At 37.6% G+C, this 13,797-nt stretch overlaps 1 protein-coding gene across 4 annotated transcripts in view; it reads right to left on the bottom strand.

Annotated features, from left to right (window-relative positions):
• The window catches only part of AKAP6 (A-kinase anchoring protein 6), a 555,986-nt gene that overhangs the window by 262,060 nt on the left and 280,129 nt on the right, over positions 1 to 13,797 (bottom strand). The gene's annotated exons all lie outside the window — the stretch shown is intronic.

The following is a 13,797-nucleotide window of genomic DNA, read 5'->3' as shown; positions in this document are numbered from 1 at the left end:
TATATATCTAACTTTGCAATAAAAATAAATAAATCTTTAAAAAATTAAATTTTATCTTATTTTTAGGGCCCAGACACTTTAAACAAAAGCATTACCTAATTAGAGTATCCCTCTTCTTCACAATACTGTTCTAGTAGGCTGATTTGGCATCTGACACATCACTTGTTCTTAAAAGTTCCCAAATTTTCACTGCGCTGTCAGAGACCAACAGCATGAAATGAGTGATATCAATAGCAGCATTTACTTGAGCAATTTAAGAGGCTATTGCACATCAAAATGATGTGTTAGCTAATGTTGCTCAGCTACTCATTTTTAGCTGTGCATCTGTGATTTTAAAAAATGAGACAGCTGTGAATTTTTTAGGCTAAAATTTTAAGATAGTAATTGAATTCTGAGCCCTATTATCATTATAAACAATCCCTCTATCTAGAAATATGAACTTCTGATTTCATGTAATTCAGTTACTTTTTGAAAAGTAAAATTAAAACATATGACATGTTTAACAATTTGCAATAATGTTAGCCAAAAAACCAACTGATGAATAATGGAAAGTTGTCCTGAATTTTGAGTATAAATTATATAATTTCAATTAATACTGCAATATTGGTTCTTCAAATCTGCAGCACATCTGATGACAGAAAACTTGGAGTAGATTAAACATTTAAATTTCATAAATTTTAAAGCCCTCACTAACCCAAGTTCTTCCAAATGTGGCCCATGGGCTCACAAAGTCTAAAGGTAATTCAGGGCAAAAATTGTAGTATCCCACTAGCAAGTACACAGGAGCCAATCACAGCTGTATTAGCTAGTGTCTGCTGACCTCAGACAGAAGAACAATCAGTCCTGTGGGGCTGGCATTGCAACGCAGCAGGTGAAGCTACCTATTGCAACACCAGCATCCCATAACGGAACTCCCATCCGAGTCCTAGTAGCTCAGTTTCCAGTCCACCCTGTTGCTAATACGCTTAGGAAAGCACCAGAAGAAGGCCCAGGGACTTGGGCCTCTGCCATCCATCCCTAAGGAAGATGTAAGCAGAGTTCTTTTCCTGGTTTTAGCCTGGCCCCAGCCCTGGTTGTTGAGGCCATGTGGGGAGTAAACCAGCAAAAGGACAATCTCTTGTGCTCTCACTCTCACCTCTGCCTTTCAAATAAACAAACAACTCAAAAAGAGCAAGCCTTTAATTGTCATCATCAGATATTTCATATCCCATGGGATTTGCACGTGGAGAATCTACTCCATATATCCCCCTACTGCACACACCTTTTATTCCTGTTGTCCTTTATTCTCACCCCAAAGCAGATTTCCTATATTCTTTGTCTTCTTCGGATGATCCCTTCCATCTTGTTCTGGGTCATCCTGGGAAGCTCCTTCCCTCCCACAGCAGACCTTTCCCATATTCTCTATACTTTGCTGATTCCACTCCCTTATTTAAAACTTAAACCTTGGTTTCTTCACAAAATGCTACATCTACCATCTGGTCTCCCCTAAACCTGATGATGCCCAAGGAAACTGCTTCTTCTGTGTCTTCCCATGTGAGGTGGCCTTTTCTCCCAGTTCTCACTTAAGAGATGAAAGTGCAGCTGTTAGGTATATCAGTGCCTGTCTGCCACTTCACCACCGTCTTACCATGCTGTACCTACTGTCTGCTAAACCTTTCTCTCTAATTGCCATATCTAGATCTTTCTCTTCTATTTCTCTACCATACACTGAAGAAGAAAGCTGCTATATTTCTCAAAATGCAGCACACATTTACCTAGCATAATTATAGTATTTACACTGATGAACTGGCCAACAATCTATCCTTAAATTTCCTTCCCTCCATAAGACCTACTCTGTCACTGCTCTGCTCTGGTCCTTGTTACTCCACCTGTGTGACAGTATCACAAGGTCCCCTGTACCACCAGCTGCTCTTTGTCCATCTCTAACTGCAGGGGCCCATCCAACCCGCATCCACTGCCCTCCTTTTTCTCATGTATCAGCCCCCCTCCCAGCACAATCACGCTCTGCAGTACTCTCAACTTTCTTAAATCCTCTACTTCCTGTCCTGGATTTGTTAGCCTCTATCTCTTACCTGGTTCCTATAGTTATATCCTAACTTACAATAGCTATCAAAGAAAAAGGTTTGGGTAACCTTTATATCAACTGCCCAGAATAACCAAATCGGCATCTCTTGCCAACTCCATTCACATCAACCAAAATACATGGCACCACAAAAGCTTCATGTCAAAGTACATGCTATTCATTCCTCTTACACATGATTTGGCTCCTTCACAGTAGATTGGGAAGGTGGATCAGGATTTCTAGGCCACTAAGGGAAACACACATAAGGGACAGTAAATCATCATTGGTGACAATTAATTTAGATTTCTACACCTTACTTCTTACCTGAGAAAGCTTAATAGACCCTTGTCCAATGGAAGCTGATGAGCTCTGAGAGAAACACCCACCCCACATGTGCTGACCTTGATTATTTTTTGCAATGTGCACAGACAGTCTCCATTCTAATTCTGACTCTGAATAACACAGATAGTGCATCTTTCTGAAATCTGTTAATTATTTTATCATTTCTACCATTACTTCACTGGTTTGACAAAAATCCTACGAAAACAGAAACTTAGAAATAAAAACTTCACATGTATGTATATATGTGGGGCATACGTGTATGTTGTATTTTCCTCATCCCTAAACATTGGTTTTGTTGTCAATTTGTGATGACAGATTTGGTTGGTGAAAGATACCTAATTCTGAGTTTATATACACATTTTAATAGTAAAAAAATCTAATTTTCCCTGCCCATCTGTATAAATGTTGGACAAATATTTGAATAACAACTAAAAGCAAGTTTTTGGCATAGCAATTTAGTTGTATGCATCCTATATCAGGGTACTTGGATTCTCTTCTTGGCTCCAGTCTAATCCTGTCTCCAGCTTCTTGCCAGTGCAGACTGCAAGCCAGAACTGATGATGGCTCAAGTAACTGGGTCTTTGTCATTCACATATTGTGTCCCTGGCTCCCAGCTTTGGCCTTGACCATCGCAGGCATTTGGAAAGTGCATCGGAGGATGGGCATTTTCTCTTTTTCTTCCACTCCCAAACAATTTATATATGTAAATATATACAAATATATTTAATGTATATATATATATACACACACACACAGAGAGAATAATTAGCTTGAAGTTTTCAATGCCTAGTTTCTTCACCATTTTCAGTTGCTGGACACTTAAGTGAACAAAGGTGAAGATTACGGAAATTCTGTTGAGCTTAATACACTAAAAATAATTTGCTGAATGGCTGCCTTCCCAGCAGGAAGTACCTGGGATTATAAGGCTGTAAGAGATATGACCTGTTGGAAGCTCTGTCAGCATTTGATTAGCAGGGTCAAGTGGAGGCATGGGGGTGGGCAGTGTTGGGCCCACACCCAGCTGATTCCTAAAAGGAATGCTGGTGTTCACACTAGCATGTGATTATGCGTGTGATTTAATCAGATGGTAACTGGAAACTGGATGCAGTTTACATAGCTGAATTGCTCATGGATAACAGATTTACAAACACTGTTATGCTACCCAGAGGAAATTAAAGTAGTAATTTAAGAAGGCAATCATGACTTTTTTCAATATGAAAAGAATATCTTCAGAACTGGAGATCAGTCGATCTATCCATTTGTCAGACTATTATGGTTTGAAAATATCCTCCAAAAGCAGCCTAGTCATCTTTAATGAAATGATCCCATTTCTCCTGTTAAAACTAATTGTTGCCCTTATTCATGTTAGCTTCAAGCCTCTCCTTCAGGTCATATCTGCTGGACCTTTCTTTGATCTTCAGATTCCTCCCTTAATTCCCAAGCTTCCCTCGTCTGGGACAATGGGATCATGAACAGATTGACTAGCTGGCAATCTTTTCACTGTCAAGATTCCAAAGTCAGACTATTTTCCTCAATGCAGCTCCCTTATAAGTCATGTCCAGAAACAAAAACTGTGGGACTTGAGAAATACGCAGGTAGAGGAAAGGTAGAAACCAGAGAAGGGTGGCTAAGGATACCAAAACCAACTGTTCATCTGCCTTTCTTTCTCTACTTTCAAATAAAATGAAAACAAAGTTTTAAAAACAAATGAAAGATGCTCTCCAGCAGGTTTACTTATATGACTAACTTTATAGATATTTCAAAGAAACAGAAACTTTCAGAACAACTGAAACTCTCCTAAATGTTGTTAGGAATGCTAAATGACACAATCTGGAAAGCAGTACATTCTTACAAAGTTAAATGTGTTATTACTATACGATTTAGCATCCCCATTTTGTATATTTATCCTAGAAAAAAAATGAAAGCTTTACCTACACACAAAAATGAAAAAAGAAGCTCCACTCATAATCAACAAAATCTAAATGCCCTCCAGTAAGTGGAGAAACTATGGCACATCTACATAATATGCAGCAAACACACACAAAATGAACCACTATATATGAAAAGACTTAGATAGATCACAAAGGCATTATGCTGCGCAAAAGCCAACCCCCAAAGACTTCACAGTGGCAATTCTATTTCTATAACATTCCCATAGGACAAAACTACAGTGATGAAAAATGCATGAGTGGCCGCCAGAGACTGGGAGTGAGGAGGGCAGGACTACAAAGAGAGAATACAGTGGAGTTTGTGGGTGATGGAACTGCTCTGTTCCTGATTAAGGAAGTGGTTACACACATCTACACATGGGTTAAAATATGTAGAACTGAACACCCCAAAAATTAATTTTGTATGATAATTTTTAGAATAACAACAACAAAAAATGTTAGTTGACATTTTCAGTAAAATACATATAGAAATTTTTTTGAGGTCATTCACTCCAATTCTTGGAAGACACAAAAGCATGTTACAATCAGCAACACTGATTTCATACAGTCATTCTGTAGAGCTTCCACATAATTTTCAGACAAGTGCAAAAAAATAATAAATTGTAAGGCTAATCTGGAACCTGAATCAAGATGAATTAAAGCAATGACAGTGGTTAACAATCTATCTTCAAAGATGTGTAAGATTTTCCCCCAGATATGACTGTGTTAATATGATAAAGTGGGGTTCTCCATTGTTTTGCTTAATTCACATACAGTCCATTAGCCTACGTGGCATTCAGATCGATTCACAGGGCAAAATACACTGAATACATTATTTTGCCAACTGCTCACTTCACTCAATCTAGACACTTTGTGCTCTCAAAACGCAGCTGTTACCTCCTGTCACTGGGACAAGAATCTTGGTTACTGAAGTAGTTGATAGAAACAGCGAAATGACCAAAGACTGACTAAAAATAAACTAACTGGTTGTGTCTGTTTGCTTTTTAAAAGTATTTAAGAGGCAAAGAAAGAAACGAGAGAGTGAGTGAGAGAGAGAGCCATAGAGTGGTACTCACATCTGCTGGTGCATTTCGCAAATATCTACAACAGCTGAGGACACACTCAACAGTTAATAGCTAGACAGTCCAGGTTTCCAACATGGGTGACAAAGGACCAACTACTTGGCCCATCACCACTGACTCCCAGAATCTGTCTATTGGGAAACTGGAATCAGGGACTGGAGCTGGAACTTGAAACCAGAGACTCCAATGCAGGACAAGAGCATCACACCCAACATTTCACTCATGAGGCTAATGCTAACTTTGTTTCGTTTAATTTGTATGTATTCTGTGAGAGGGTGCTTTGTCTTTTTTTTTCTTGCCGTGTATTATTTCTTCTACAGGTCTGTTAAGGTACTTTCATGTATTTTGCCACTATGTCCAGCTCACCAGCTTGGGATAGAAATGGAGGAACCCTTTCTGAGAAAGCTTTAATGTGTTTACTCTAACAGAGTCTGACTAGTCAGATCCTTCTGACCATCTCTGGGTGGGCATCTCTTTCCTGCCTCAACATGAAGTTACCAAATCCATTTCCAGCCATTTTCAAGGGTCCCCTCTGAAATTACAAGAATACTTGCATCAACATTTTGTCAAAACACACCAAACTGCCTGCTAATTTCCAGGGTTCCAGATGCATCTGAAAGGAAATGCACCCTTCCAATAACTTCCTCACCAAGGGACTGAAGCAACACTCAGCATGTAGTTTCCAAACCCTCTCAGACATGGCCTGCCCTGCCTTTCATGCTTCTTGCTTCCCCACATACCATCTTCCAAGAGAAAACAAAGTAAATTCCTCAAATGCCTACAAATGCCCTCTGCATGGGAATAAACAACAACCAACAGGCATCTTCCCATTCATCTACAATCCCAAATAATGTTTCTCTTCCTTCTCCCCTGAAAATAATTTCACTGTTTCTATCAAAACATGCTTCACTTGTGTTTGTGTAACTGCAGGAATATTGCAGATGGCTTTTCTAAAATAAGAGTAAATTGAAGCCTACTTCTGAAGAACAGTTCTCACAACTTATTTTTCCAATTAAAGTTTAAAAAAAGCTTAGCCTAGTGCCAGTGTTTAGCAAAGCAGTTAGCATGCATGTATTCTACACTCAGTACCTGGTCCATTTCACAGCTCTCATTCCTCACTCTAGCTGTGTATCATTGCAGACACTGAGGTAGCAGGAGTTGGCTCAAACATTGAGTTCCTGTTGCCTAGGTGGAAGACCTGGACTGACTTTCCAGCTGCCAACTTCAAGTCCAGGACCAGGGTCTTTGTGAACACATGGGGAGGAACCAGAAGACAAGAAGGCTCTTCTTTCTCTCTTTTCTCTCGATCCCTATCCTCACTCTCCCCCACTCTTTCTCTCTCACAAAATAACATTTTTAAAATGTATCAAAAAGCTTAAAAATATTTCACTAAAGAAAATAAAGAAATAGCAAATAATTATATCAAAAGATGTCCCACATCATTTCATCAGGCACATGCAAATTAAGATAGTAATTAGATGCACTATACACATGAGGATGGCCAAAACCCAGAATACTGTCATCTTCAAATGTGGGCAAGGATGTAGAGCAAGAGGAAATTGTACCCATTCTGGTAAGAACAGAAAATACTACAGCCACTTTTGGTGGTTTTCCACAAAGTTCAACACATTTTTACCATAACCTAGTGCTTCTTGGATCTTACCCAAAGGAGTTCAATACTTTTATCACTTCAAGCCCCCCCAAAAAAACAAAAACCAAAATTGTTTATAGCAGCTTTATTCATAACTGCCAAAATTTTGAAGCAACCAAAATGTATTTTAACAAATGTGTGGATAAACAAACTGGGACACAATCAAAAAACGGAATATTATTCAGTGCTAAAAAGACATGATCTGTAAAGACATGGAGGAAAAGCCAAAGGTTGTTACTAAGTGAAAGAAGCCAATTTTAAAATGCTAATAAATGAGACTCTAAAAAATTAAAGCCATATGGTCAGTAAAAGAATGGTAATGGCAGAGGAAGGCAACACAGGAGGAACAGGTAGGCCAAGTGATCGTGGGAGGAATTAATCTACTTGGCACGCTGTGAAGGTGGACACATGTCACTACATTCCCATCATATAAGACCAAGAGAATGTAATGTGAACTAATGGGGTACTATTATAGGTTCATCAGTTCTAATAAAAATACAACTCTAAAGGGGGTGTTTATGATGGGAAAGGTTGCGCATATGTGAGGACAGAAGATTAAGTATCTATACTTTTGCCTAACATTGGCTGTGAACCTAAAAACTGCTCCACAAAAAATAGTCTTTAAAAATAACAAACTGGAGCCAGTGCAGTGGCTTAGCGAGCCAGTCCTCCACCTGCATACCTGGCATCCCATATGAGAACCAGTTCATGTCCCAGCAGCTCCACTTCTGATCCAGGTCCCTGATTATGACCTGGGTAAGCAGCAGATGGTTGTAGTCCTTGAGCCTTCTGCACCCATATGGGAGACCCAGAGGAAGTTCCTGATTCCTGATTTCGGATCAGCTCAGCTCTGGCCATTGCAGCCATTTGAGAATTGAACCAACAGACAGAAGTTTCTCTTTCTCTCTCTCTCTCTCTCTCTCCCTCTCCTTCCTTCTTTCTCTCTTTCTTTTCTCTTGTCTCTCTGATAGTCTAACTCTGCCTTGCAAATAAAAATACACAAATCATTTTTAAAAATCACACAAACTAGATTATCTGCCTCCCCAGTTCCTGGTCTGCCCCTGGTCTTGTGTTTGTCACACTGAGAATAATCTACTGGAGAAGAGTATGAGAGATGTTGAAACTTATTGTCAGCGTCTCAGTCCTTTCTATGGTGTCTGAAGTGTAACAGTATTGATTCTTTCTACTGCAAAAATCATAGGAGTGTTATGCTTGAAACAAGACAGCTTATGGGAAAACGGTTTTGCTACTGTCATTAGCTGCTACTTATCCATCTCTCTGATCATGCTGTACCTTTCAAAAAGCAAGAAATAAGTCTTTCTTGTCTTTTGTATCTACCATGTCAAACCATTACAATATTGTCTATATGTGGGCAGTGTTTAATGGATGTTTGCAGGATTGAGTTCAGTTACAAATATATATTCCATAAATCAAGGAGAAAAGTCCTGAAGATCAAGTATTATTTCAGTTTTCTTTCTGCTGTGTACTGTGCACTCCATCAGCAAATGAAAGAAGCTGACAATGTTTTGATTAAGAGAGGTACTAAAACTTCAGTTTACTTTAGCAAAATACATTTTTTCTACTTTTGTAGTTTGAGACACTCTCCTAGATATTAATGACAGAACAAGGAGCAAGCACAATCCTGAATTCCTTTGTCTCTGAAGGGACCAGTGCATGGGAGCTTTCCTTCCTGCAGCAATCCATGGGAAGGTGACTGGATTTTGTGGATAGAAACTGTGTATATGCTTCTGAAAACTTCAGTACAGTCTATAAAAAAATCTGACCCTTCATTTACAGGAATAATTGGAAGGGAATTAAGTTTTGACTTAGCTCTTTAATATTTCACTGAATTACTATTCATCATTTAGTAGCTAATAAGTGCTCAAATTCAAAAGGGTATTTATTTTTACCATTAATAATATTCATTTCCAATTTTTTTGCTTTAGTTCCTAAACTGCACTGTCCAGAGAAAAGGGGCTGTCTGTCTTATTTGTTGTTCTATTCCTGACATCAAGCAGGACTTTTGCTCAATTAAACTGAAGTAACAGGAAAAATAAAAATATTCCAAATCTGTGGCCAAAATGAGTTCCAGAATATCACGATAATAGCAGCTTAGCTGATTGTGAATTTTTTTTCACCTTTCTTGGCTTCAAGATCACCTATGATTGTAATACTCATAAATGATGCAGGCAGAACCACTGAAAAATCATAACTTAAAATAACTGGAGGCAATTATGCTTAGTGAAATAAGGCCAGACTTAAAAAGACAATCATTATATGCTTCTTTGATTTGTGATGGTTAATAAATGAGTGTAAAAATGCAATATATATAAGCAAAGTTGACACCTTGAGGTTGGATTATTGTTTGTGACCTTTATCTATACTCCTGAGGTCTTTCCATTTATCTACCTGTTGAATTTTTATTCAGAAGAGGATTAAGCCTGTGACTAACAAAGTAAAAGGAAACTTGCTATTGCAATAGTAAAGCGGGGGCAGGGGGGAGAAAGAGGGAGAGTCGGAGAGTGGGAAGCTTCATTCTGGGCTCAAATTATATATGTGAAAAAAACTATATATATGAAACAATTAAATCTGTTCTCTTTTATATAAATAATTTAAATAAAAACAATGTGTGAATTGCATGAGGGCACCTCAATTATTCTAGTATAAACCTGCCACCACTGGGTTGTATCATAGAGCAGCATAATAAATCTATTTGAAGAATAGAGGCTGTGTAGGGTTTTAGCATGAGTGAAGTGCAAATGAGTGTGTAACACAGATAAGCTGTTTGTTGATTCCAAATTTGAAATAATTCCCTGTTTACATGCTATGAGTTTTCAAGTTGAAAGTAGGTAGGTGATTTATGAAGGTAAGCATTATCTGACACCTAATAACTCTTGGGTGTGAAATAGGGAAGAATATTTTAAAAGACGAGAAATAAATGAAGTGAAATATAAAAAAGAGAGAAGTATTAAACACAAATAGCAAGCAAACCTGGGAGAGGGTAGATAGTAGAAGAAGGAAAATGAATAAGAGGCTGAACATAAATTTCTGCCATCAATCTGTGAATGCCTCCTTTGTCTACAATTCAGAAAAGATCAAGCTGAAGTTCTAGCAGTGAGCTGGTGCTAATGGATACAGAAGGTTATTCCTCTGCCTGTCGTGCTAGCACCTCATATGGGTGTGGGTTCAAGTCCTGGCTGCTACACTTTCAGTCCAGCTCCCTGTTAATATGACTGTGGAAGCAGAGAAGGATGGCATAAGTCCTTGGACATCTGAAATCACACGGGAGACCTAGATGAAGCTTCTGGCGCAGGCCATTTCAGGAGTGAATCAGCATATGGAGGATCTCTTCTACTCCCCTCATCCTCTTCTCCTCACCTTCTCTCTCCCCTCTCCTCTGCTCTGTCAACTCTACATTTCAAATTTTAAAAAAATTCTTTTCTAAACAGTTCTGGCAGGCCACATCTGGCCATACTGAAGTGAGAATTACTTTGTTTTTCAAGAATTTAAGTTTTTTGCTTAGAATTGTTTTTAAAAACTTTGAGAGAATTCAGAATGGGTTTTCCTTTTAAATACCTATCCAAGGATGTGGTTTATTTAGTGAGGGGTTAGAAGGAAAGCCAGAAACACACCCTTTTTTCAACCAAAAAGTCTGGAATTGACAGGGTTGCTGACTACCAGAGAAAACTGTTTTTCTACCTGGGTTATTGCTCTGTCATACCCACATTCAGTATTGTTCATCACTCAAATTAAGTACACATTCAAAATCTGAGTTCATCACTAGGAAAAGCAGTGGCTAAGATCTTGATTCCAATAGCTGATAGGAAAATTACTCAGAAGAATCACGTCCCCCAAGGTTTCTTTAAACAACTGACTGTTCTTATGTATACAGTGTTTTAGACAGAAATCAACAGGGAGGCCATGAGTGGTTCTTGCACTGCAGTGCGCTTCTTAATAATATAGATCCCTCTCCTGGGTCACTCCTTTTGAAGACACAGGAGAGAATCTGCCCTTTCTTAAGCATATAGTGACTACTCTGCCAGTTTCCCATGCACCACACATTGGAAAATACTGAGCCAAAGATGGGCCACCTGCCCAGACTGACCAAGTTTGAAATGGAAACACCACACGCACCTGCTGCTGCACAACTGCACGAACAAAACCCCACAGTAACTTGAAAGGCAGCTTGCACTGACATACAAATGCATTGCAGAATCCGTGTTGATTGTGTCCCAGAAAACAACTGTCCATTTTATTTGCCCAGTGCTTTCAATGTTTTAGTCCTCTTTACGGCCATATCAGGCATATGCATTTCTCTGAAACATACAGTTTCCCTATCTTTCTGTCCTTTAAATACTTTTATTATAAAATAAAATACACATTGAAACCATACAAAACAACATATCTAGTAAATTATTATGCAGCAAATACTTTCCTAACATCTGCTTAGATCAAAACTCAGAACTGTGCCTGTCACCCTGTGCAGACCCTTCATTCTTCCCCAGTGACAAGTACCCTGACTTGCACAGCAATCACTCCAAAGCAGCTCTAATTTTACCACCCTAGGATGCATGCCTGAATACCATAATTCTATTTTTCCAGGTTTTAACTTCTAAAAAAGATCTACAGATTCCATCTAAATTCCTAAATCTAAAATCTAAACTGGGGCAGTAGATGTACCAAGTATTCTACAGGATTTGTTGGCTGAAGATGCGGTTTCTTACGCCTTTTTTATTTTTCATAAACTGGCACCCAATTCTGGAAGCCTGATTAGTCCCAACTTTAACTTCTTTGATGATTTTATGTACTTAATATTTATTTTTATTCTTTTGGGATAGTTCATGCTATTAACTCTTGGTGCCAGTTTACTAACGTGTTGGAGCTTGCAAAATTTTCCAGCTTTTTTTCATTTAATTTGCTAGAATAACTTGATTAGAAAAGGCTCTCCTGGGGCTGGCAATGTGGTGTCGCGAGTGACATACACCACTAGCTACAATGTCAACATCCCATAAAGATATGAGTTCAAGTCCCAGGTGCTCTACTTCTGATCTAGTTGTCCGCTATTGCATTTCTCTGAAAAATCAGTAGAATATGGCTTATGTGGAATATCAGAATGAAGCAAATGGTTTCTGGTTTAGTTCTGGCCACTGTGGCCAGTTGAGCTATGAACTAGCAGATGGAAGATCTCTATTTCTGTTTCTCCTTATCAGTAATTCTGCCTTCCTTTCAAATAAAATAAATAAATGTTGAAAAAAAAATAAAATACCTTCCTTTACCAAGTATACATGTGGTATAGTAGTATAATATAGGAGGAAAAGTCAAGATAAATATATCATTCTTTCATTTTCTTTATCTACTATCTATGACAACAGGTTTATTCTTTTTTTTTTAAACCACACTACATCAATTTTTATTATATCTCCCATAGAGTGGAAAACAATACACATAAGTAATGTATATTTAAAGTAGTTTTCTTACATAAATTTTTGAAAACATAAAATAAAAATATACTCAAATTTGTTTCTAATAGTCTTTTTTAATACAACGCATGGTTACATATATATGACTTGCATATTTAGTAAATGGTGTTGGGTTATATAGAATAAATTTTATCAAATAAATTGTTGAGTAGCATTGAGTTCTATTATAAAACAAGGTAGGGCTTTATAAAAATAGTTCTGTGATATTTAAATATAAAAGCTTATTTTTAATTTACATGCTCTAAGGATGTTTTGCTTAACTAGACTTTATCAAAATTATAAGCTGTACAGATGCCAAAAATAGTGCAACTATTATGCCACTTTAACGGTTTGTGCTCCAATACATTTTTTTTTCAAGTAACATTTCATATGTGTTTTAACATGGCTACACAGATCTTTCCTCAGTAAAAATCAGTCTAGTAATAGTGTCACTGGGTAAAATGTTGGTTCTTACACTACAAAACAAACCCAATCTTCCATTTTTTTAAACGTAAGCTCTCTGATCAATAGGTACAAAAAGGAAAAGAAAAACTTGAACATTTATATGACTGAATTCAGAAATGCTTGTGTTTTTTTTTCCCATTGGGTTTAGCTTCATCCTTCAGTGGCACAAACATTTTAAAAGCGCAGACAAGTGAATACAAGAGTCAGGAATTTATACTTAAGAACAGAACACAGAGTTTACCCTAAATCTGTATTTGTCCAAATGGAGCTTTAATGTACTTGACTTTGAGTTGAATTTTAAATAACTGCATGTTCAGATGATGTATAAAACTGAATATTATTGAATTTATAAATGATATATAAACAATATTGTGAACAAATTTTGTGTGCAAACTTCAAACTGTCATCTGTGGATTTTATGGCTTTCTTTTGATAATCTTTTGGAGGATAATACAGCGTTGCTTGCCATTCTGCACATCCATTATGTATTTGCAGTTTGGTAAACACATTTAGAAGAAAATTAAAAATTACACAGAAATCATGAGGTTGTAACCAAGTTACAATGAAAACAGGTTTATTCTTAACAATATCCAGAAAATTGCCAACTTAATAGTATTGCATAATTGTGAATTTAAACATTAAACAAGGATTGATCCACTGCAATTCTTAACCTTATTAAGATTTAAACTGTCCATCTTTTGCCAGAAGAATCCGCTTGGCTTCACATGAGCTATTCTAGTATCCTCTGATAGCTTCTTGCCCAGCCCATGGGTTTTCAGACTTGAAATCAATTTTTAAAGGAGCCTTG

Source organism: Ochotona princeps, chromosome 6 (assembly GCF_030435755.1).
Source record: "Ochotona princeps isolate mOchPri1 chromosome 6, mOchPri1.hap1, whole genome shotgun sequence".
Taxonomy (NCBI): Eukaryota; Metazoa; Chordata; class Mammalia; order Lagomorpha; family Ochotonidae; genus Ochotona; species Ochotona princeps.
Note: the sequence above shows the minus strand (reverse complement) of the source record. Positions and strands in the feature narration are given on the sequence as shown.